Here is a 23,433-nt window from a genome sequence, read left to right on the forward strand (position 1 = left end):
TTTCCAGCTTTAAAACACCATCACAGTTACTAACAACATTGCAATTGGAAAGTACTAATGCAATTTTTAGTCTAAGGTATTCAAAAGAATTCAACAAGACTGGATCTAATGTCACAGCAGGGAAAGTCATTAGTGTCCAGGACAGGTTTAACCTCAATCAGCAGTAAGTGGGCAGCAGTATATTGTAACAGAAAAGAGGATAAAATATATAAAAGGGTGGGTGTATGAGCTGTTAATAGAGATGGAGGTAGCGGAATAAGAGAGAGGCTGCTAGAAATATAGAAATGGGTTTAGAATGCATGTAGGTAAATACAGAACTTGTAATGAGGAAGCTGTTTAGTATCCCAATGGAGTTATGGTGTAGCAGCAATCATGGAAACATGTCTCAATAATGTACAGAATTGGGCAATTCAGATTACAGATTGTAAAGGACTGAGAGAACATAGGGAAAGAGAATGAGGAAGTTGGGTGGCCAAACTTCAAAGTGAAAGAAAGACCATGTGCTTGAGATCCAATCCATAATTCAGTAGGTTATTATTGAGAAAGAAGAAACAAGTTATTACCCTTCTGGTGCATTCCATGAGCGACAAAGTGAGTGAGTGAGAGAGATGAAGAAGCAAATCTTCAGTGAAGTTGGGATTCATATACAGAGGCTCAGTACAAAAGCCAAGAAAGTTATGTTGAGCATGTATAAAACATGGGTCACGGCATAACTGAATAATGTACCCAAACCAGATCACAGGTATTGCATGAAAATCCAAGACAGCCTGCAGAGAAGGTTTACTCAGATGGTTCCAGGGATGAGGGATCTCAACCAGAAGGTTGGATTGGAGTATTATAGTTAATCTCTTTGCACCAAGGAAGGTTGACAGATTTCATTGATGTGGTCAAAATCATGACTGGTTTAGATGAAGTAAATAGAGAGAAGTCATTCTCATTGAATAGTTCAAGAACCAAAAGCCACAAATGGGAGAATGCCAGCAAAAGCATTTTTTTAAAACCCAGAGTAGTTCTGATTTACAGCTCACTGCCTAAATGAGTGGTAGAAACATAACTGATCAGGCTTTTCACGAGTAAATTGGATCAGCACTTCATGAAGATATATGACAAAAGCATGGGGAATGAGACTAATGGATCTGGTCTATGGAGGTAGCATGGATAGAAGGGCTGAATGACTTACCTCTGAGCTGGTACAGTTCTATGAAACTATAAGCTTCAAGGAACATCTCATCTTTTGTTTTAATATTTTACTTCGGTACTCAACATCACGGTCACCCAGTTCCGATCATAAAGATAAACCTACATTTCTTTAACGCAAGATCTGATAAGGATTCTATGATTACCCATTCAGAACTCCTCAATAAGATCTTTTATTCCGGCCAAGGATCTCTGATCTAAAACATTATATCTGTTTCTTGTTCCACATTCCTTGTCTAATCTGTTGGTTGTTTCCAACATTCCCTGTCCTTATTTCAGATTTCCAACATCTGCAATTTTTTTGATTTTCTATGCCCTCTGTTTTTCTGTTGTTCCACTAACACCCACATTTGCTTCACATCATCATCCTTTCTATTAACCAACTGTGTCTGTCTCTCAGCCTGTCCCTTTCTTTCTTTCTTCACAGTTTTCCTGCCTCCTACTTAGTAGTGAGTTATTTAAGTCAGGACATTGACAATATTCATTCCTGGTTTGTGAAATATTATTTGATCCCATTTGCAGAAGACATGGAGATAAAAGAGATTCTGCAGATGTTGGAAATCTGGAACAACAGACACCCCAAATACTGGAAGAACTCAGCAGGTCAGGCAGCATCTATGGAGGGAAATGAACAGTAGACGTTTTGGGCCAAGACTGGAAGAGGGCAGAAGCCAGAATAAAACAATGGGAGGAGGGGATGGCACACGAACTGCTGCTTGTAAAGGGAATTATATGAGAAGCTGGGAGGTGATAGTGGAATAAAGGGAAAGAAGTGGAAAACCAAAGGGGGAACAGCGAAGGTGATGGACAGCTTGTGAGGGCGGAGGAAGGGAAAGAGAAGGAGTGAAGGAGCAAAACGAATAATGGAAAAACAAAGGGTTGGGGAAAACAGAAGGGAAATTAGGGAAATTAATGTTGGTACCTTCAGGCTGGAGACTACACAGGTGTTCCTCCCCCAACCTGCATCTGGTCTCAATATGACAGTAGAGGAGGCTATGGACTTACAAAATGTTAGATTTTTTGGTAGAAAAAGGTGAAAACCATCATTCCTACAGTCCTGATCAAAAAGCTACAGAACCTGGGCCTCTTGTACCTCCCTCTGAAAATGAATTTTTGACTTCCTAACCGGAAGACCACAAACTGTGTGGGTTGGTGATAACATCTCCTCCTCACTGACGATCAACAATGGTGCACCTCAGGGGTGTGTGCTTAGCCCACTGCTCTACTTTCTCTATACCCATGACTGTGTGGCTAGGCAAAGCCCAAGTACCATCTATAAATTTACTGATGATATAATCATTGTTGGCAGAACCTCAGATGGTGAAGAGAGGGTGTACAGGAGCAAGATATACCAGCTAGCTGAGTGGTACCGCAGCAACAACCTTGCACTCAATGTCAGTGAGACCAAAGAGCTGACCGTGGACTTCAGAAAGGGTAAGATGATGGAACACAAACTGATTTTCATTAAGGGATCTGAAGTGGAGAGAGTGAGCAATTTCAGTTTCCTGGGTGTCTAAGGATCCTGGTCTCAACGTTGATATACCTATAAAGAAGGCAAGACAGTAGCAATAGGAGTTTGAGGATATTTGGTTTATCACTTAAAACACTCGAAAACTTCGATGTATCGTGGAGATTATTCTGACAGCTGCAACACTGTCTGGAGCAGCACAGGATTGAAGTAATCTGCAGAGAGTGGTAAAATTCGTCAGCTCCATCATGGGTATTAGCATCCATAGTATCCAAGACATCCTTAAAGAGCCATGCCCTGGAAAGGCGGTATCCATCATTAAGGACCCCCAACACCCAGGACATGCCCTCTTCTCATCGTTACCATCAGGAAGGAGGTACAGAAGCCTGAAGGCACACACTCAGTGATTCAGGAACAGTTTCTTCCCTCTGCCATCCGATTTTTAAATGGACATTGAACCCTTGGACACTACCTCACTACTTTTTATTTATTTCTGTTTGTGCATTACTTATTTTAATTTAAATATTTAATATATATACAAATGTTTGTATATACTTACTGTAATCCAGCTTTTTTCTATTTTTATCATGTATTACATTATACTGCTGCTGCAAAGTTAACAAATTTCACGACATATGCCGTTGATATTAAATCTGATTCTGAAAAAGGACTGTTCCCCATAGATTATCATTTCAAATCAACAGTAGTAATGCCACGATGAAGGTCCTCTGAGGATTTCATTTGAAGATACATCTAAGATCACTACGGCCTTCACTTTCCACCGGCATCTTAGCCAAAATTAGATATGTTAGTTCAGATTACTGAGCAATGCTGGAAACTTTCTAATTTAACAGCTTCACACATAATACCTACGGAAAATGTTGAGGAAGGGTTGTGAAGCACTTCTGGCAATCAAATGTAACACTCTGATCCATGTTTCTCGAATCATATGGAGTGACATTTTGTCATGGTGCTTTGCACAGGTGGAAATCTTGGCAGTTTTGGCTCACAAGGTTGCCTGCCATCTGCTCAGGCTACTGGCGTGTAAAAAAAACCTAGGTTAACTTGCATCATAATGCCAAATTCCAAATGACACCATGACTTATTCCAACTCTTTTTATATCAATGCAAATATTGTAAAGTTTTATCATTAGTTCATCTGTTTCTGAGCCTAATTTTCCTTACAGTCTGCTTTAGGCATGTGAGAACTAAGAACCTGTCTAAGGGCCATCCTGTAGGAAACATTAAAAAATGTATTCATTTAGTGTTGGCTAAGATTAGCATGACTGGGCATCACTGAACTCCCCCAGGCAGTTAATCTAATCAACCATTCCAGTTAGCCCCCATCCCCACCCCCTCTATCTCTTGCCCCCACTACTGCACTGTGCTGTAAACACTTCAAAGCACTTTTTATAATGCTGTCTACATTGTAAATACATGCTGGTATTTATGTTTCTATGCGCATTTCATTCCATATCCATACTTTCACCTCTAACTTTATATTTTATATAATTCTTTATAATTGCTGAATGTTATTGTTTTTTGTTGCACGCCATGCCCTGACTATAAGACATTGGGGTAGAAGTAGGCCATTCAGCCCATCAAGTCTGCTCCACCATTCCCTCATGGCTGATCCTGGATCCCACTCAACCCCGTACACCTGTCTTCTCGCCATATCCTTTGATGCCCTGACCGATCAGGAAGTGATCAACGTCCGCCTTAAATATACCCATGGACTTGGTCTCCACTGCAGTCTGTGGCAGAGCATTCCACAGATTCACTACTCACTGGCCAAAAATATTCCTCCTTACCTCTGTTCTAAAAGGTTGCCCTTCAATTCTGAAACTGTGCCCCCTAGTTCTGGATACCCCCACCATATCCTCTCCACATCCACCTTATCTAGTCCTTTCAACATTCGGTGGGTTTCAATGAGATCCCTCCACATTCTTCTAAATTCCAGTGAGTACAGGCCCAAAGCTGCCACACGCTCCTCATACGTTAACCCCTTTATTCCTGGAATCATCCTCCTGAACCTCCTCTGGACTCTGTCCATTGATAACACATCCTTTCTGAGATATGGGGCTCAAAATTGTTGACAATATTCAGGCTCAGTGTTATCTCCTTGCTTTGGAATTTTATTCTCCTTGAAATAAAAGGCAACATTACATTTGACTAACACACTACTGCAAATTCTGAATACATGTAATGTACATGGCAAATAAAGTTAATCTTTGAGGTCCTGCACTGCCTACAGAGCTTCAAGATTTTAATTTTGCACCAATGAAGGTATGGCAAAATATTTCTAAACCAAGATATGAGGCGCCACAAGGAGCCAATATTTACTGCCTTGTCTTTCTTGGTGTTAGAGGCCACAAATCTGTGAGGTGCTGTTGGAATGACCGCAGTGAATTGTGTAGCTGGTACACACTGCAGACACAGTGTGATGTCGGTGGAGGGAATGAATATTCAAAGTGGTGAGTGGGGTGACAATCACACCAGCTGCTTTCTCCTGAATGATGTCAGGTTTGTTCAGTGTTGCAAGGCAAAACTCATCCAAGCCAGTGCAAAGTATTCCATCATGACGCTGACTTGGTGGGAACGCTTTAGGGTGTAAGGAGGTGCCATTTGCCACAGGTTTCCACAATCTGCCCTGCTCTGGTAGCTACCATATTTATGTGACTGGTCCTGTTGAAGTGCTGGTCGATGGTGAAGGCCAGCACATTGACGGTGAGGATCTCAATGATTCTAATGTTATTAAATGTCATGAGTTTGTGGTTGGACTCTTTCTGGATGAACGTGGCTACTGCCTGGCACCTCTGTAGTACAAGCATTATTTGCCTCTCATCCAGGATGATCTCCCTGCTCGTATATAATAATGAAGGCCAGCATCCCACGTGTCTCCTTCACCAGTTTATCTACATGTCTCACTACCTTTAGGGATCTATGAATGTGGACCCAAGGTCTTTCTGTTTCTTGATGCTCCTTAGGACATTACCATTCATGATGTACTAAATGTCCTGACCGTGACTGGATTTCACAAAAGGCATCACCGTACACTTACTGAGATTAACTATGCAGCATTACTATTGTTTTGCCTAATTGACCAACTGATCAAAATATTGTTCTGTGACCAAAGGCTATCTTCCTCATTGTCAACATGACAAGTTTTCATATCAGCTGCAAATTTACTCATCATACCTGTTATATTTTTTTCCAAGTCATTAATATGTATGACAAACAACAAAAGTCCAGTTCCAGTGGGCATGGGCTCCCCATCATAAATGAAACCCCTTATCTCCTGTCAGTGCTAGATTTGTATCCAATTTGCCATCTTGTCTTGGTCCTTTGAACCCTAACCTTCTGGACCACCCTTCCATCTGGGGACCTTGTCAAAAGGTTAACAGAAGTTTACATGAACTTCTGACTGGTTCTCAAGTACTGTGGATATCTTACATTGATACTTTGGTAACTTTTTTTGTGTTTTTACATTCTAATTGGGCCCCCTTAAGCCGTCAAGCAGATGAGCTTTACATCATGGCAAACGATATTCCCTTGGATATTCTTTGACCCATGCACTACCTACCCTTCTCTGCTGCAAGTATAACCAGCTTATTTTCTATGTTTCCCAGTTATGATGTAGGGAGTTCTCTGGGGTCATTTTGGTAGCAGTTTACATTCCACCTCAGGCCAAAGTCAAGCAGGCTTCAGATGATCTGAGTAATGGGATCAACATGCATGAAACAGCACACCCTAATGCCTTCACCATCCTTTTGGGAGATTTTAACCAGACCAGTCTGAAAATATCACTAAGCAACTACTGTCAACAGATCACTTACAATACCAGAGGAAACAACACACTGGACCATTGCTACACCACCATCAAAAATGCCTACCGTACTATTCCACGCCCTCACTTCGGGAAGTCTGATCACTTGGCTGTACTTCTACTCCTTGAGTATAGGCAGAGACTGAAGACTGAAGCACCAGTAGTGAGGACCAAAAAGGTTTGGACAAGGGAAGCACAGGAGCGCCTACAGGACTGCTCTGAATCGGTGGACTGGACTGTATTCAGGGATTCATCTTCGAATCTGGATGAGTATGCTGCCATTGTTACCAACTTCATTAACGCCTGTGTGGATGAGTATGTGCCTATAAAGACTTGCTGTACATTCCCAAACAAAAAGCCGTGGGTGAACCAGGAGGTATATTGTCTGCTGAAGGCTAGATCTGTGGCATTCAAGTCTGGCAACCTAGGCCCATACCAGAAAGATAGGTATGATTTGCAGAGGGCTATTTCAAGGGTGAAGGGACAATTTCAATAACATTGGAGGCGACATTGGATGCACGGCAACTCTGGCAGGGTATGCAAGACATTACTTCCTACAAAGCGAAACCCAATAGTATGAATGGCAGCAACACTTCACTACCAGATGAACTCAATGCCTTCTATATGCGCTTTGAAAGGGAGAACACAACTACAGCTGTGAAGATCCCTGCTGCACCTGATGACCCTGTGATCTCTGTCTCAGAGGCCGATGTTAGACTGTCTTTAAAGAGAGTTAACCCTCGCAAGGCAGGAGGTCCAATGGAGTACCCGGTAAGGCTCTGAAAACCTGTGACAACCAACTAGCAGGAGTGTTCAAGGACATTTTCAACCTCTCACTATTATGGACGGAAGTTCCCACTTGCTTCTGTGACTGGGTCCTGAATTACCCCCATGAACTGTGGAGGGGGGGGAAGACAGGGAGAGGGAGAGGGAGAGGGAGAGGGAGAGGGAGAGGGAGAGGGAGAGGGAGAGGGAGAGGGAGAGAGAGAGAGAGAGAGAGAGAGAGAGAGAGACACTGACTCTGCTCACAGGTTGTTTATACATTCTCCAAGGACATTGCATGCTTGTATTCTTACACAGACAGAGAAGGGCGGAGTTTTGTTTTAGAGACAGTTGGTACCCAGTACGGGGAGATAAAATAGAAGGTCAGATGATAGACCTCAAGCACATGTTTGTGGACGCTGAATGAGCTTTGTTGTGCCCACAGGAAAAGTGGGTTTTTGGAGGATCGATCAGTGGCTCTTGCAGTGAGAAAAGGGAGTGACCAGTGGGGAGTTGTCCATGTGTCCAACCCTTTGCCTGGGGGTTGATGACTCCACCACAGAAGAACAGTCCCCTTTGTTGTGGTCACGGTCAGTGACTTCTGAAGGATTTCGGAGGACAACGGGAAGATCGACGGAGTCAGCTCATCTGAAGATTCAAATCTTTCTCTCTCTCTCCATCGCTACTCAACTCAACACCACGAACGGAACTGAACTGAACTTTACCCTGGACATCACCTGTTCCAACTCCTTCCTTCTGGTAGGTGCTTTAGATTACTGTATGCCAGGACAAATAGGTACAAGAACTGTTTCTTTCCGTATGCCATCAGTCTTATGAACACTTGAATTTTAGTCTATTATAAACCAAGTCCACCTGTACATACACAGGTATACCTCATTGTATATAGTTCACGATTATTTGCACTATTGTTTTGTTTGCTTTTTGATTCTGCACAGCGAGAGCTCAGGGAAACCGACATCAAATTCCCTGTATGTGTCCACATACTTGGCGATAATAAAGGATTCTGATTCTGATATATTTCCACACTTACTGATATACTTACTTATATATACTGTAACCATTGCTAACCTGTTTGATTTATTTACATTTATATTACTGTATTGCGTAGTTACTAATAAATATCATTAGTTAATAGCAATACTGGACTCCAAAGTGTTTTCCATCTCTGCTGGTTCTTTAACCCATCATGGAATACGTTACACTTCAAAAAGACAACAATCATACCAGTGCCTAAGAAGAATAATGTGAGCTGCCTTACTGACTATCACCCGGTAGCACTCACATCGACAGTGATGAAATGCTTTGAGAGGTTGGTCATGATTAGACTGAACTCCTGCCTCAGCAACGATGTGGGCCCATTGCAATTTGCCTATTGCCACAATAGGTCAATGGCAGATGCAATCTCAATGGCTCTCCACACGGCTTTAGGCCGCATAGACAACACAAACACCTATGTCAGGATGCTGTTGGGGCATCGACTATAGCTCAGCATTTAATACCATCATTCCCACAATCCTGATTGAGAAGCTGCAGAACCTGGGCCTCTGTTCCTCCCTCTGCAATTGGATCCTCAACTTCCTAACCGGAAGACCACAATCTGTGCAGGTTGGTGATAACATATTCTCCTCGCTGACGATCAACACTGGCACACCTCGGGGTATGTGCTTAGCTCACTGATCTACTCTCTATATACACATGACTGTGTGACTAGGCATAGCTCAAATACCATGAATAAATTTGCTGATGATACAACCATTGTTGGTAGAATCTCAGGGTGGTGATGAGAAGGTGTACAGGAGTGAGATATGCCAACTAGTGGAATGGTGTCGCAGCAACAAGCTGGCACTCAACATCAGTAAGACGAAAGAGTTGATTGTGGACTTCAGGAAGGGTAAGACGAAGGAACACATACCAATCCTCATAGAGGGATCAGAGGTGGAGAGGGTGAGCAGTTTCAAGTTACTGGGTGTCAAGACCTATGAGGATCTAACCTGGTCCCAACGCATTGATTTAGTCATAAAGAAGGCAAGACAGCGGCTATACTTTATTAGGAGTTTGAAGAGATTTGGCATGTTAAGAAATACACTCAAAAACTTCTATATTTGTACTGCGGAGAGCATTCTGACTGGCTGCATCACTGTCTGGCATGGAGGGGCTACTGCACAGGACCAAAAGAAGCCGCAGAAGATTGTAAATCTAGTTAGTTCCATCTTGGGTACATACTAGCCTACAAAGTACCCAGGACATCTTTAGGGAGCGGTGTCTCAGAAAGGCAGCGTCCATTATGCACCCAGGGCATGCCCTTTTCTCACTGTTACCATCAGGAAGGAGGTACAGAAGCCTGAAGGCACACACTCAGTGATTCAGGAACAGCTTCTTCCCCTCTGCCAGCCGATTCCTAAATGGATGTTGAAGCTTTGGAGACTACTTCACTTTTTAAAAAATATACAGTATTTCTGTTTTTGCACATTTATTCAATGTACATAATTGATTTACTTGTTTATTTATTATTATTTTTATTTATTTTTTCCCTGCTAGGTTATGCATTGCATTGAACTGCTGCTAAGTTAACAAATTTCACATCACATGCTGGTGATAATAAACCTGATTCTGATTCTGATTCATATTCAGGCACAATTAAAAATACCAACTGGACATAACACAAAATCCGAGCCATTGGAAAGGAGTGCAGAAATGAAAAATGATTTGCAGATTATCAGTTTTACCTTTGTTAAATTTGTTAAATGTGCCATATTACACATTGTAGACACAATGATTCGGTGTTCGTCCCAAATCTATGAAGATAATTAGAACTGGAAATGCTCCAATGGATTTGTACTGCACCTAGAAAATATTCCGCCTCAGCGTTTATTAACAACTCTATCAACGAAGGCAGAGAATACACCTAGCGCTCACAGTGCTCGTTTCTTTGATGGGTGTAGGTTCACATCGACATGACGTTGAAGTGTAACAAGAGATGGTGATTTATTTTCAGGAGACCTTCCCCTCTTGAACCCCTCCCCCACCAAACATAGTTCCAGGTATCATTTTGTATATTTTAAGGAAATGTGTAAGGAGATGTTCTTTTTCCTGAAATGACTTCCTCTTGAGTTCGTGTTTAAAATGGTGACCTTGATATTACTTAAAAACAAATCAGATGGAAAATATTTAAAACAGCATTATTTGTTTCCCTGTGGATGTTTCCCACAACAGAAGAAACCTGCAACCATATTACTCCAAACGTATTTGCATTATTCATCAAGTAAATTAGCTAGATATAATATTCCATAGTTTAATTCCAATAACGAAGTCTATTTTAATACATCAGGTTTACAGACCTAGTTCCTGTGTGTACATTTATCAAGGGCAATATTGTAAGCACAGTACATACTAAACATCTGAGTATCTACGCCGCATTTTATTTTATTAGACAGTATAAGTTTTAATTGATAGTGAATCTATCTTCTTGTGAGGTACAATATTTTAAGTAATTTACATACCTTTCCGTTTCTTTACAGTGATCAAGTCACAACTTTAGAGTGGGTGGAATGGAGCGGCTTCGGGGGATAAGTTTGCTTTAAACCTCACGGCCAGTGAGAGCTTGACGCTGCTATCACCTGGCCGAGGGCTGTGCGCATGCGCAGCGCCCCGCCGGCCGCCGCGGAGGTTGGAACGCGAGCTTCCCGGGAGTTTAGCGGCTGCATCGAGTGATCGGCGGGGGGAGAGAAGGAGGATACACGCCCCCCCCCCACCACTCCCCTTGCCCTTGTCTTCCAGTCTGGCCGGCGCAGAGTGAAAGGTAAGCCCCGGAATGCTCAACAGGCACTCAGTCGGCGAGGGAACGAACGGGAGATCTGCGGCATCATTGACTCACCGTTGATAGACGGTGGATGGAGATCTGCAGTGCAACCGGCTGTCTTAGTGGTAATGCAGTCTGTTTCAGAGACCCCGTCCGATTTTCAGTGCACTTGTCGACTGTTCTCTCTAGCTCCAACAAGGGTATATTTAAACTTGCAGATTATTTGGCTCATTTGCATGGATGTTGAGGTTTGGGGTTTCTGGGGAAATGTGTGTGTGGGGTGGGGTACGTGGGTTCCTCCGGACCGTGTGTGTATCCCATTCGGCGGGTGCTGGGGGCTCCAGCAAACAGCAGGTTTGTCGCCGATTGCACGCCGACCGGCGGGCCGCCCTTTTAGTCAGCTGCAGGATCTTCCGGGGGGGGGGGGGGAGACGAGAACCCTGTAGTGACTGACTGGAGAAGTAGCCCGATCGTTTTTCTGAAGCATGCTTTTATTTTTGAGTTACGAATCATTTGGCAAGGAGCATCAAGGTACCAGTGAGAAGCGTGCGGTAGCTGGCTGCAGGAGAAAGGGGGCCTCGCACGCTGGTCCCTCTTGTTGATTGCGGCACATCGCATTCACATCAACTCCCGTGGTTATTTATTGATCTTGAGCGGCTGTCGATAACTGCCGCCTCGCTCGTCTTTTCTGGTTAAAGAGAGGCTGCCCGGGGACACTTTCCACTGAGGGTCAGGCGAGCTGGCAGGTAGGGCGACGAGGGAGGGAGGAGGCACGGTTTCGTGTCCGTGCCACTTTTTATCTCTCAGTGGGGACAAAAGGCTGTTGTATGGGACAGAGATCACCCGGGTAATTAGGCTGTCAAACGGGGACGATCAGATGAAGGGATTGAGGGTGGAAACGGCTGCTAAGGAGTCCAGCGTCGTTTGCAGTGTGTGTGTTTTTTTAAAAATCGGATCTGGCATTCGAGTTGTATTGATCTCTGAAAGATACAGAGATTGCTTTCTCCACCCACTTCCAGACATCCCACAGCCCAAGTTGTCGTCAGCGTATGAGTGAGTGCGGCCGCCCCGCAGCCTCTCTTCGCGCTGCTCACTCCTTGATCCTTGATCCTTGCATCTCTTTTTAAAAGTGCAAACTAGGGAATCAGATATATGGTTCCTGCGTTTAAAATGTAAACAGCCGGTGTTTGTTGAATTATCTTCTTCTGGTGCTTGTTTCCTAAGCACGCTTGGGCAAGTGATAAGAACGCGATGTAGGAGGGTAAAGGATTGCAAGTTTACACTCCGCACTGCGGTGGAGGCAGTATTTAAAAGTATTTTAATAATAACTTCGTACTGCAGTCCTGAAAATCTCTAAATTTAGCAGAACCCAGACTTGCCCTAGATAGATAGATGTCCCCATAGTTCTCTCTCCTCCTCGAAGCCACGGGGCTCCAGCATTCTTTTTTAAGGTAAAAAAAAATCAGAATTTTGTGTTGGTTAGATAATGTAGCTTTATAAATGTATTATCGATCTAGGATGTTACCCACCCACTTGGGGAAAATGCGTTGAGTTGTTTTTGTTTCGAATTACCACCACTTCTGCAACTTTTTGGATGAGAATAATTCAGTTTTGATCCTGACGCGAGCAAGCCCCGCACCAGTTATAATAATCTTTTTCGGAAATGATTCATCTTCTGATTGTGGCAACCCTTAGTGAATGATCTTAGTGTCAGAAAGTTTAGGCGTTCAGCGAAGAAAACCATCTCCAAGCATTTGCTGCAATATCATACACCAATCTCTTTTTTCTCTCATTATTTCACAGTTCTTTTGAAATGTCGTGGAATGCATTTCTATTTTAAGTGTCAGGTTAATGTTGCCAATTGACCTGAGCGACTCGTGCAGCGGTGCATTCCGAATACAGTGTACGCGAACCATAAACACAAGTGATCCCTTCGTCGAATAACAGGAATAACTGGAAACCTGCACAGGGAACAAAGGAAGTAAAGAACAGGCATTTATATAGCACCATAAACAACAGGACTAAAACGACAGTGCAGACTGCTTTTTGGCCAATAATGCACTTTTGAAATGTGTTGATTTTGCTACAGACGCGCTGATAATAATACTGTTGCTTTTTTATGTGTACAAGTTAGGCTCCCTCCTGCTTCAAGCAGGCAGGGTTGCAGATTTCCCGTGCCTTTTTTTATAACCAAAAGAACTCCTCTTAAAGGACTTGCTAATCAATCTGATAACTGTGAGTAAAATATTACAGTTGACCTTGAACGATGAATGAACTCTTGATGAATCTAGATCGTGTATTTTATAAGGAAAAATTGATGCTTGACAAATCTTTAAACATTTAGAGAGCAGAGTGTCAATTGAAGATGATATTTGTCCAGATTTCAGCACCATACAGCTGAAGACAAGGGGTCTTAGTTCAGAGTAAAGCACATAATGTTTTGATCGCAACAGAGCTGCTGTTTTAGAGTGGTACCGGATGACAGTGGGGGACAGTACAACATGGAGCTGTCAACCCAATTTACTGATTTTCTTTGCAGTAAGATAGATTTCTGTCCCAAATAGATTTGAGTGTTTGTCAGGAAATAGCAATCAGCATTTTGTGTTGATGAGTGCAAATTGATGAGAATAGAAGAGGACAAACTGGAACTATTAATTTATCAGCTTTAATGTGCAGAGACAAATAATTAGAATGCATTGTTGGTTGTTTTAAAAGAAACATCTACAGTGATAAGGGCGATAGATTTTGAGTTGTATGTAGCAATATTGAATTTGTGTGGGGAGTAATTTGTCTGTGTTCTTTAGTGCCATGATAACAGGAAGGATATCTCACCATTACAAAAGGTGCAGAATAGGCCACCCACATAGCTTTTAACTGCCCAGTCACCAGAAGAAGCTATGGCCATAATTGTTTACCCTGGAAAGCCTATTGAGCTGTTCTAGTTCCTTGGGCGTATTGACTGGTGCTTCCCTGTTCGCTGTGGCCTGTGACAATGAGTGACTTGGAAAGAGGCTCTGCTAAGGGAAGCCATTTGGATGGGTCAAGTTGCTTAATATACGGGGAGGTTAATATGGGCTACCCAGCGAGGTATGGGCTCTGATGATGCCAGTAATTTCAAAGAAGTCGACCAAGCTTTTGGTAAGAAAATCAATCGGTAGTCAACAGTATATTACAACATTTGCCATATGGATTGCAGTGTACCTTCAATATCTTGTACATTTTTGTGTCTCTTAAAGAGCAGCTGTTATATTAAGGAGATTGTCAGGTTGGGTTTTCATAAAATCAAAGGAAATTGAAAATTGTTAGTTGTGTGGCATCCATGCACAATAAGTAAGGGTGGGTTTATTATGATGAATAATGAATGATTTGTTTCATTTAACATGGTAATTTTACTGGTTTTGCATTCTTTTTGGGATTTTTTTTCGAGTGGCTGTATAGTTAAACTTTTAATGCTCAATCTGCAGTAATGTGGTTTTTTTTGGTTAATCTTTGGTAGAAAAAATCTTTGTGCAATATCATGTTTTTTTTGCTCAAGTGCTGAGCCAGGAAAATAGGACACTCATGAAATACCTCTGAGTTTTAAATTTTAAAAAGTGGTTAGATTGCTCATCCTGTTAATAGGATGCTGGGTTTCAGAAATTATACACCGGTGTTCTGTTATCTTTACCCTGGAGATACAAATTCGGATGGCAGCACTTTTAGATGTGGTGGTGAATAATGGTGCGCTTGGGAACTAGCAATGCAGGAAGATGTTGGGCTGACAAAACTTTTAATGAGGAATACACAAGGAGCAGAAAGTTGCTTTTCACTTTGAAAAAAACACTGCTTGCCCACCCTGGCCCAGTACAATGCACACAATGAATCATTATGTGCCCCGCTCCTGGCTCCCACTGTTCCTCATGGCATACAATGGGTTAAGAAAAATTAAACGATCTAACCCTGACGGGTGGAACATTAAAGTGCTGAAGAATAACTGGGTATGGCTGACTAGAGAGAGAATTTGTGGTGCAGCAAGTAAAACTATTACAATTACCATTGTTCATAGAATAGACAATTCATTGTTCATCCTTTAAACACACCCGCCCCACATTTACAATAGCCATGGAGTACAGACACTGTTTCCCTGGTATTTGTGGGAGGGGTCCATCTATTCAATTCAGTTCCAACCATCTTGTGGGCTTTGTTTGCATAAATGTTTGATTGACAGGTCCTTGAAGTTTGAGGCATAGATTTAAACCTCAAATAACACAGTTAAATTTTGATAAAGCATTTTAAAGTTCTTGCTCCTGAAATTTGGTCTGTCTCTAGCCATTGGATGGAGTGAAGCTGGGAAAGGCCGTTATTGTTGGCAAAATCTCAAAGTTTTAGTGTTTAGGATGCTTGTGTCTGGTTGAGTTTACTTTGTAGCCTAGCATAGGTGAGTTTACTGCTGTGATTTTACTCTGTGATCTGGTTCTTGCATTTTATCCTTTCACTATAGTTAGGTAAGTAAACCAGTGGCAAATGAAGTTGAAAATATTATTTTAATGTCGTGGAGTATTCTTTAGGATCTAAGTTTAATAGAATTTAACCAGAGCGATTAATATTTGGAATGATCTTTTTGCTAGAGAGAAAAGTAGTTTTTTTTGCCATATCAGAATCAGATTTCTTATCAAAGACGTATGTCATGAAATGTTTTGTTTTATGGTAGCAGTACAGTGCAATACATAAAATATATTCTATTATACAATAAGAAATGAGTCTGTCTGTTTATATATATTCCGGCGGATGTACAGTCATTCAGCATTGGACTTTGGATGGAATCCTCCATGTATTGTTAGTAGTTTCCAGGTCTTGATGTCAGCGGCTTCCAGGTCGTTCCTTGGCCAGCACACTATTGCGGCTGGGTATCTTTACTGGTAGGGCGAATGTGTTGATGGCTCTGATCTTGTTCTTGCCATTCAGCTGGCTTTTAGAGACCTGCCTCACTCTTTGGAGCTACTTGGATGTTGCAGCCTTCCTTGTGTCCTCATCACATCTTCCATACACTTGCAGGATCCCCAGGTATTTGTAGCTGTCCTGCACATCTGGTTTGTGGCCTTCAGGTAACTCGACTCCTTCAGACTCGATGAGTCTGACAAGGGTGTGCAGGAGAGACTTTGATATGTCATTTGGTCTGGAAAGGTTTAGCCGGATGGTAGTGAAAAGAGGCAAATTCATCAAGGCGGAAGGAGTCGAGTTATCTGATGTCAGGAAGATGGCCCTGAAGGATGACCTGCTAGGAGAATACATCAGACAGCAGGCAGGGGACGTGGAACTGGAAGTGGGTGAAGCAGAGCCAGAGGACCGGAGGCCATGGCAGGACAGGCCACTGCGTGGGATGTACCATCGCCAGATATCAGTGGTGGCTGATGTAAGAAAGTCTTACCAATGGCTGGACAGCACGGGGGCATTGCTCATGGCTGCACAAGAGCAATAGAAGCAGATGTATATCACACCAGATAATACCCAAGATGCAGATTGTACAAGGAATCTACTGAAACCATCCAGCACGTAGTAGCAAGGTGCAAGATGCAGGCAGGGGCAGCATACACTGAACAGCACAACCAAGTTGCAGGAATTGTGTACAGGAACATCTGCGCTGAGTATGGATTGGACACTCCCAGTTCCAAATGGGAAACACCCGAGAAGGAGGTGGAGAGTGACAGAGCTAAGATTCTCTTGAATGTGCATCTCATGTGTGCACTGGTGTATTGTAATAGTAGATTGGATGAGGCTTAATAACTTTTTAGACCACAGCAAATTAGATCAACATTTGAAGTCAGTGTTGCTTATCTCAGCAGTACCATTTATCTAAATGTAATTTCTCGAATCTTATGTATTCCACCTGCTCCACAGCCCCTTTTCAATCTGACAGCTTCTCAGTTTTACTGAGCTCTGTTTTTCAAACTGTCTCCAGTGTCAGCTCTTGGGCAAAATAATTCCCCCCTCTGCAGAAACCATCCTCTTAATTAGGCAATAATTTATGAAAAGTTTAATTAAGTGTTGTTGAATGGGTAGAGCGTAATGGGTTACAAATGTCAAATCGTTTTCCATTGGCTCCAGGGTGCTGATCGTGATGCACTATCTGAAAACCATTAGCTCTGTGAAGTTAATCCCCAAGAAAGAGATCTTTTTTCGCTTAACATTACAGTTCTTAGCCTGCATTTATCAAAAGGTCTCCTGTGAAAAGGCATTTGTGAAATCCTGAAAAGTGGCAAGTGTTCACCTCACCAGACTTCCGTCAGTGGCAACTTGACTGAATACCTACTCAAATCTTTAATCCATAAGTTATTTTCATTCTTTTCAAATACTTTTCTTGCCCTGTCAAGTAATTTTACAAATCTTGGTGAAATACTGCCTCCTCAACCACGTCCCACATCCCATTCCCATTCTGACATGTCTATCCACGGCCTCCTCTACTGTCAAGATGAAGCTACACTCAGGTTGGAGGAACAACACCTTATATTCCGTCTGGGTAGCCTCCAACCTGATGGCATGAACATTGACTTCTCTAACTTCTGTTAATGCCCCACCTCCCCTTCGTACCCCATCTGTTATTTATTTATTATTATTATATTTTTTTTTCTCTCTTTTTCTCCCTCTGTCCCTCTCACTATACTCCTTGCCCATCCTCTGGGCTTCCCCCCTTCCCCTTTCTTTCTCCCTAGGCCTCCCATCCCATGATCCTCTCATATCTCTTTTGCCAATCAACTGTCCAGCTCTTGGCTTCATCCTTCCCCGTCCTGTCATTTTGGATCTCCCCCCCTCCCCCCACTTTCAAATCTCTTACTATCTCTTCTTTCAGTCGGTCCTGACGAAGGATCTCGGCCCAGAATGTTGACTGTACCTCTTCCTAGAGATGCTGCTTGACCTGCTGCGTTCACCAGCAACTTTTATGTGTGTTTCCTCAACCAATAGTGCTCTTGTGATAGTCCTGTTTTAGTGTCCCTGCTGTTGTTTCAATGACTGGTGTCCTTGGAAAGTCTGCATTTAGTTCCTGCTAACTCCAAACTCTCAATCTTTAAACCATCCCTGCAGTTGGCAGGCATGTTCTTTCCTCTACCCACTTCCTCCCCACATCTCCATGCTTTCAGTTTTGGCTTCTTCCTGACCTTGATATTTACATGCAGTTGCATTTGCATGCTGGTGTGCATTTGTCTTTCAATTCGTGAGCCCTCTGCTTCAGGAAAAGGTAAACTATACTCTTGATATATCCCTGAGTATGAAGAATATATTAACCTACATTTAGTGATTTGGCTGTGCTAAAGAATTGCTTCCTATTTATATGTTTTGAAATCATGAAGATGTATCAAATTATTATTTTTCAGTGATGATTAGGCAAATATCATGGAAGTTTATCTAGTGAATATATGAGCAATTCAAATGGGAAAGGACCCATGTCTTCTTTCTGTTTTAGGCTGAATGGGTTGGCAATGGAAGCATTGGGTACCTAGGCTAGAGCTCTCAATGGTCAGTTAACAGAGATCAGTATGTACGGGCAGTCTGCGGGTTATGAATGAGATCCATTCTTAGGTTTGTCTATAAGTCGAATTTGTAGCTAATTCAGAACAGGTAGATACGCTTCTTATTTAGCGTCAGTTAGTCAAACGTTTGTCTTAGTATATAGTATATATTTTACCTTTCTAAGCATATAAAACACTTCAGAAACACTTCCAAATACACTAAAACATCTTAAACATAATACAGTACATAATAATACAATAATAAAAGTAACTACATATGGTACTGTACTGGAGAGAGAGAATCTGTGTGTGTATGTGTGTAAGTATACAGTACTGTAAAAAAAAATCAAAGGAACAGTTCTTAAAACAGTTTAGATAGAAAAAAAAGATCATGATTAATGGTTAAGACTTACTTTCGTTCCATCGATGTCTTGCATACCGGAAGGGGCATTCGTGAGGTAACATTATGATAGCATTAATTAATTGGATGATGCAGGAGAAGATGATGGAGAGATGGCTACTGTTGAAGATGATGGGCCTGGTGTTGGAGAGGATGGATCTGGTGCTGGAGAGGGGCGGGAGTTTACTACTGGAGTCAATTTCTTGAAGTAGGCATCAAGGGAGGTTTGTACAAAGCTTTTCTTTTTCTCGTCATAAATGGCTTTGTAGCAGCTGAGGCCCTCAGTAACTGTACGGTAAACTTTGGTGAACCTCTCTGTCTTAGGATCTTGCTCCTCTAACTTTGCCATCCCTGCTTCAATGAGACGAAAGGCTTCAGCTAACTCTTTCATCAAAAACTTTCTGGGTTCTGGAGTTTTTAGGTCCCAGTCTTCTTCCTCAAATGCTATCATCACTTTATCCTTTAAAATTGTTCCCATCGTTGACCGACTGTAGCCTAACGCTTTTCCAATGACCGATGGCGTTTCATCTCTTTCCGATTGCTTTATTATTTCCACTTTATTTTCAATCGTGATTGTTTTCCTTTTCTTTGATGCATCACCAGCACTTGCATCGGATTTATGCTTTGGAGGCATGGTTACAAGGGTAAATAATAGAAAAATTTAAGCCAGATGCAATGTTACACACTCAACACAGTATTAACGGCAACGTGATCCGACTTAAAATGGTGGACAGCATTCTCCTTCCTCGGGCCGACGAACCGCTGAAGCCACACAATGTTTTCATGAGTGTCACAAAGTAGTGCATACGTTCATTATTACAAACCATTGTATTTAACTCAAATTTTTAATCTCATAGGCTTTATGGCAGTCCGTTCGTAAGTACGAGTTGTCTGTAAGTTGGATGTTCGTAACCCGAGGACTGCCTGTACTGTCATACTAGCTAAAGGCACTTTGTGAATGTACAGGGGAATAACCTGATTTATAGAAACACATCCCTTCAGGATTAGGGAATTGGCAGAACTAGAAGTTTGTAAGATTACGTGAGTGCTTATGATATTCTCTAAAGACATAATTTGTTTCCAATTCAGTTTGAAAATAATAGGCCAGCTATGTTGGTGGAAAATGAACTTCAAAGGGTGGATGTTTTCTTGCCCCTCCCTCACTAAATCTGGAGATGAGCTATTGTACTGATGCATAGAAAAGCAAAAGGAGATGGTCAGGTCTGTGCTTGCTGGATTTCTTGGAACTCCAGGCTGAATGTATCTAGGCTTGTATATTTGCCTGTTGGGAATTGGTGTTTTAATAAATTGGAGGCAGGGATCCCAATTTTCTACATTCTTCCAGATACATCTGTTGAAGATTTTAATAGAGAGGCACCTGAAGAATGTTGATATAAAGGCCTTTTTGTTGACCCTAACAGTCCAAGGTACTGGGACGTGTTGGGAGATGGTGCACAAAGTTGAGTTTATTACTGTACAAATACACATGTGCACTAGCTGCACAACATAAGTTAAACACAAGTTAGACAAAATTATGCCAGAAATATTAATTTTTAGAATCAGTGTGCTGAGTGCTCTCTAGCAATAGCCAGAAGTCTCCAGCATCTGTGGACAGGCGCTCACTTGCAATTGTGCTCAGCTTTCTAGGGTGACTTTTTTTTAAAGGTGTGGTTGGACAGGACCTGAAGCGTGCCCAATGCCGGGAAATGGTCTTGGGAAGGAATCTACGCAAGACACTTATTAAAAAGTAAGCAAGTGACTCACAGAATATGAACCACAGATTCCCTGAAGTTGGGTCTGCTGCCACTATGCTGATCTTTGGATGGCAGACGTTCTTCTATGGGCACAATTTAATCATGTAGCTGGTGGTAGAATGGCCCTCATTGTATAAACATTTCCCACTTTCTCTTGAGCTTTCCCAGTGGAGGGAAGTAGTAGTCTGCCCCTAAAAAGCCACGGGTCTGTTTGGTTTAATGATTTCTGGATACGAAGTAGACTGGCCTGTTTTGAGTTGAAAAGAGTTGTGATGATTCCTGGATATTGGTATTAACCATCATAACCTTTTGTATGATCACAGATCTGTTAAGTATTGAGAATAGAACCAGTTGTGATTGCAGAATTTATCACCAGCTAAGAGAGAGTATCCCTGTCACAAATGGCTTTAGAATCTATACTTTGATCCTGACCCGGATCTGGGCCGCACCCTCCAAATATCCGGACCTGCCTCTCGGTTTTTTTGCACTACCTTACTTTCTATTTTCTATTTATGATTTATAATTTAAATTTTTAATATTTACTATTGATTTGTAATCCAGGGAGCAGGAAGCGCAGAATCAAATATCGCTGTGATGATTGTACGTTCTAGTATCAATCGTTTGGCGACAATAAAGTATAAAGTAAAGCAGATTTGATATAGTACATCTAGAGGTTACCCTGTGTTTGGATTTCCAGAAGACATTTGATAAGGTCCCACATAAAAGGCTGGTGCTGAGATAAGAGGACATGGTGTTAGGGGAAGTGTGTAAGCATGGATTGACAATTGGCTATCACATTGAAATCATAAATGGATATTTTTCAGGTAGGAGGGATGTGATTAGTGGAGTGCCTGATGGATCAGTTCTTCACCCTCAGTTATTTACTGTTCATATTAAGGGTCCGGAGCAGGGGCAGAATGGAAAGTATCCAAATTTGCCAATTGCCTGAAAGTAGATGGGATGGCATATTAGTGATGAGGATATTTGAACTCTGCAACAGGGTGAGTGGGCAAAAACTTATCAAATAGATAAGGATGATGTCATTCAGTTTGAAAAGAGGAACATAAAGATAGGTTATTATCTAAGTGCAGAAAGGCAGGCATGTGCTGCAAGAAGTTAGGAAGGCAAATGGCAAATTGGCTTTACTGCATGATGGCTGGGGTTTACACAGGGGAATGTCTGGTTACAATTGAACAGGGCAATGGTGAGGCCACACCCAGAGCATTATGCATAGTTTACACAGGGGAATGTCTGGTTACAGTTGAACAGGGCAATGGTGAGGCCACACCCAGAGCACTATGCATAGTTTACACAGGGGAATGTCTGGTTACAATTGAACAGGGCAATGGTGAGGCCACACCCAGAGCACTATGCATAGTTTACACATGGGAATGTCCGAGTACAATTGAACAGGGCAATGGTGAGGCCACACCCAGAGCACTATGCATACTTTACACAGGAGAATGTCTGGTTACAATTGAACAGGGCAATGGTGAGGCCACACCCAGAGCACTATGCATAGTTTACACATGGGAATGTCCGGGTACAATTGAACAGGGCAATGGTGAGGCCATACCCAGAGCATTATACACAGTTTACACATGGGAATGTCCAGGTACAATTGAACAGGGCAATGGTGAGGCCATACCCAGAGCATTATACACAGTTTACACATGGGAATGTCCAGGTACAATTGAACAGGGCAATGGTGAGGCCACACCCAGAGCATTATACACAGGCTACGTCCACACTACGCCAGATAATTTTGAAAACGAAGCCTTTTCTCTTCGTTTTGACCTTCCGTCCACACTAAAGCAGCGTTTTCATCCCCCGAAAACGGAGATTTTCAGAAACAGTCTCCAGAGTGAATAAATCTGAAAACGCCTAATATCTGTTGTAGTGTGTACGGGGTAAACGGAGAGATTTAAAACCGCTGTCATGACAACACCACAACACCAATGCTTTTTCTGCTTCTGCTTGGTACTGCGCAAGCACTGCCAGACGGCTGTTATAACGCGCAGTCGGTGTGAACGGCCTGAGAGTTAAATTGTAAAGTGAGCATTTTTAACTATTTAAAAACGCTGTCATGATGTGCCAGAGCAGATGTTCGTTGTTTTCTTGAACGCAACCCCCCACACAACCTAACAATTTCAGAACAGACGGCAACAAGACTGAAGCCAGAAGAGTTAGAAATGTACTCACCAAATACTTTGACCCATAGCTTACTGAATAAATAAGTATACTCACTTTGCCGTATTTTCTGTCCTTGCTTGTATGAAGGTGGTTTACCTATTTATGCAAGTACTTCTCTGACAATAGATGAGTAACAGTCTAATGTAACATTGTATGGAAATACAAGATATCACTGATGCAGACATGTTTTATACATTTAACAAGGTGCTTCATTAATGCAACAGAATTAGTCAGTTTTTCAATGTTCGTCGTCAGCCGGGTCATACTGTCTGTGAACTCCCTGTCGGTTGCCTCCATACGCTCCAGTATTTGTTTTTTTTTAGTTTTAAGTCCTCCTGCGCGAGAGCCAAGAGCAATTCCTTTGAAGTTTTTCTACTCTGTAGCTGGACAAACGCGCACCAAGTATACCGTTTCCTCTTCGCTTGTTTTCTGTGTGTCCTGCACTTGCCCAGTAGAGGAGATTCGCCCAAATATCCGTGTTAGTGTGGACAGAGAGATATTTTGAAAAACACTTAATGTGTATGCCTAT

The 23,433-nt window shown here is 42.2% G+C and overlaps 1 protein-coding gene across 3 annotated transcripts in view; it reads left to right on the top strand.

The window, feature by feature from the left end:
• Positions 1–10,797: 10,797 nt before the first annotated feature.
• Positions 10,798–23,433, top strand: part of fhdc1 (FH2 domain containing 1) — a 106,451-nt gene continuing 93,815 nt past the window's right edge. Inside the window, exon 1 of one of the 3 annotated variants that reach the window (XM_063046494.1) lies at positions 10,798–11,073. The gene's annotated coding sequence lies outside the window, so the exon portion shown is untranslated. Of the gene's footprint in view, positions 11,074–11,606; positions 11,820–13,290; positions 13,309–23,433 lie in introns of those variants that run through there. The other 2 variants (XM_063046495.1, XM_063046496.1) reach the window with 2 other exon arrangements.

The sequence above is a fragment of the Mobula hypostoma genome, chromosome 4, assembly GCF_963921235.1.
Source record: "Mobula hypostoma chromosome 4, sMobHyp1.1, whole genome shotgun sequence".
Lineage (NCBI taxonomy): Eukaryota > Metazoa > Chordata > Chondrichthyes > Myliobatiformes > Myliobatidae > Mobula > Mobula hypostoma.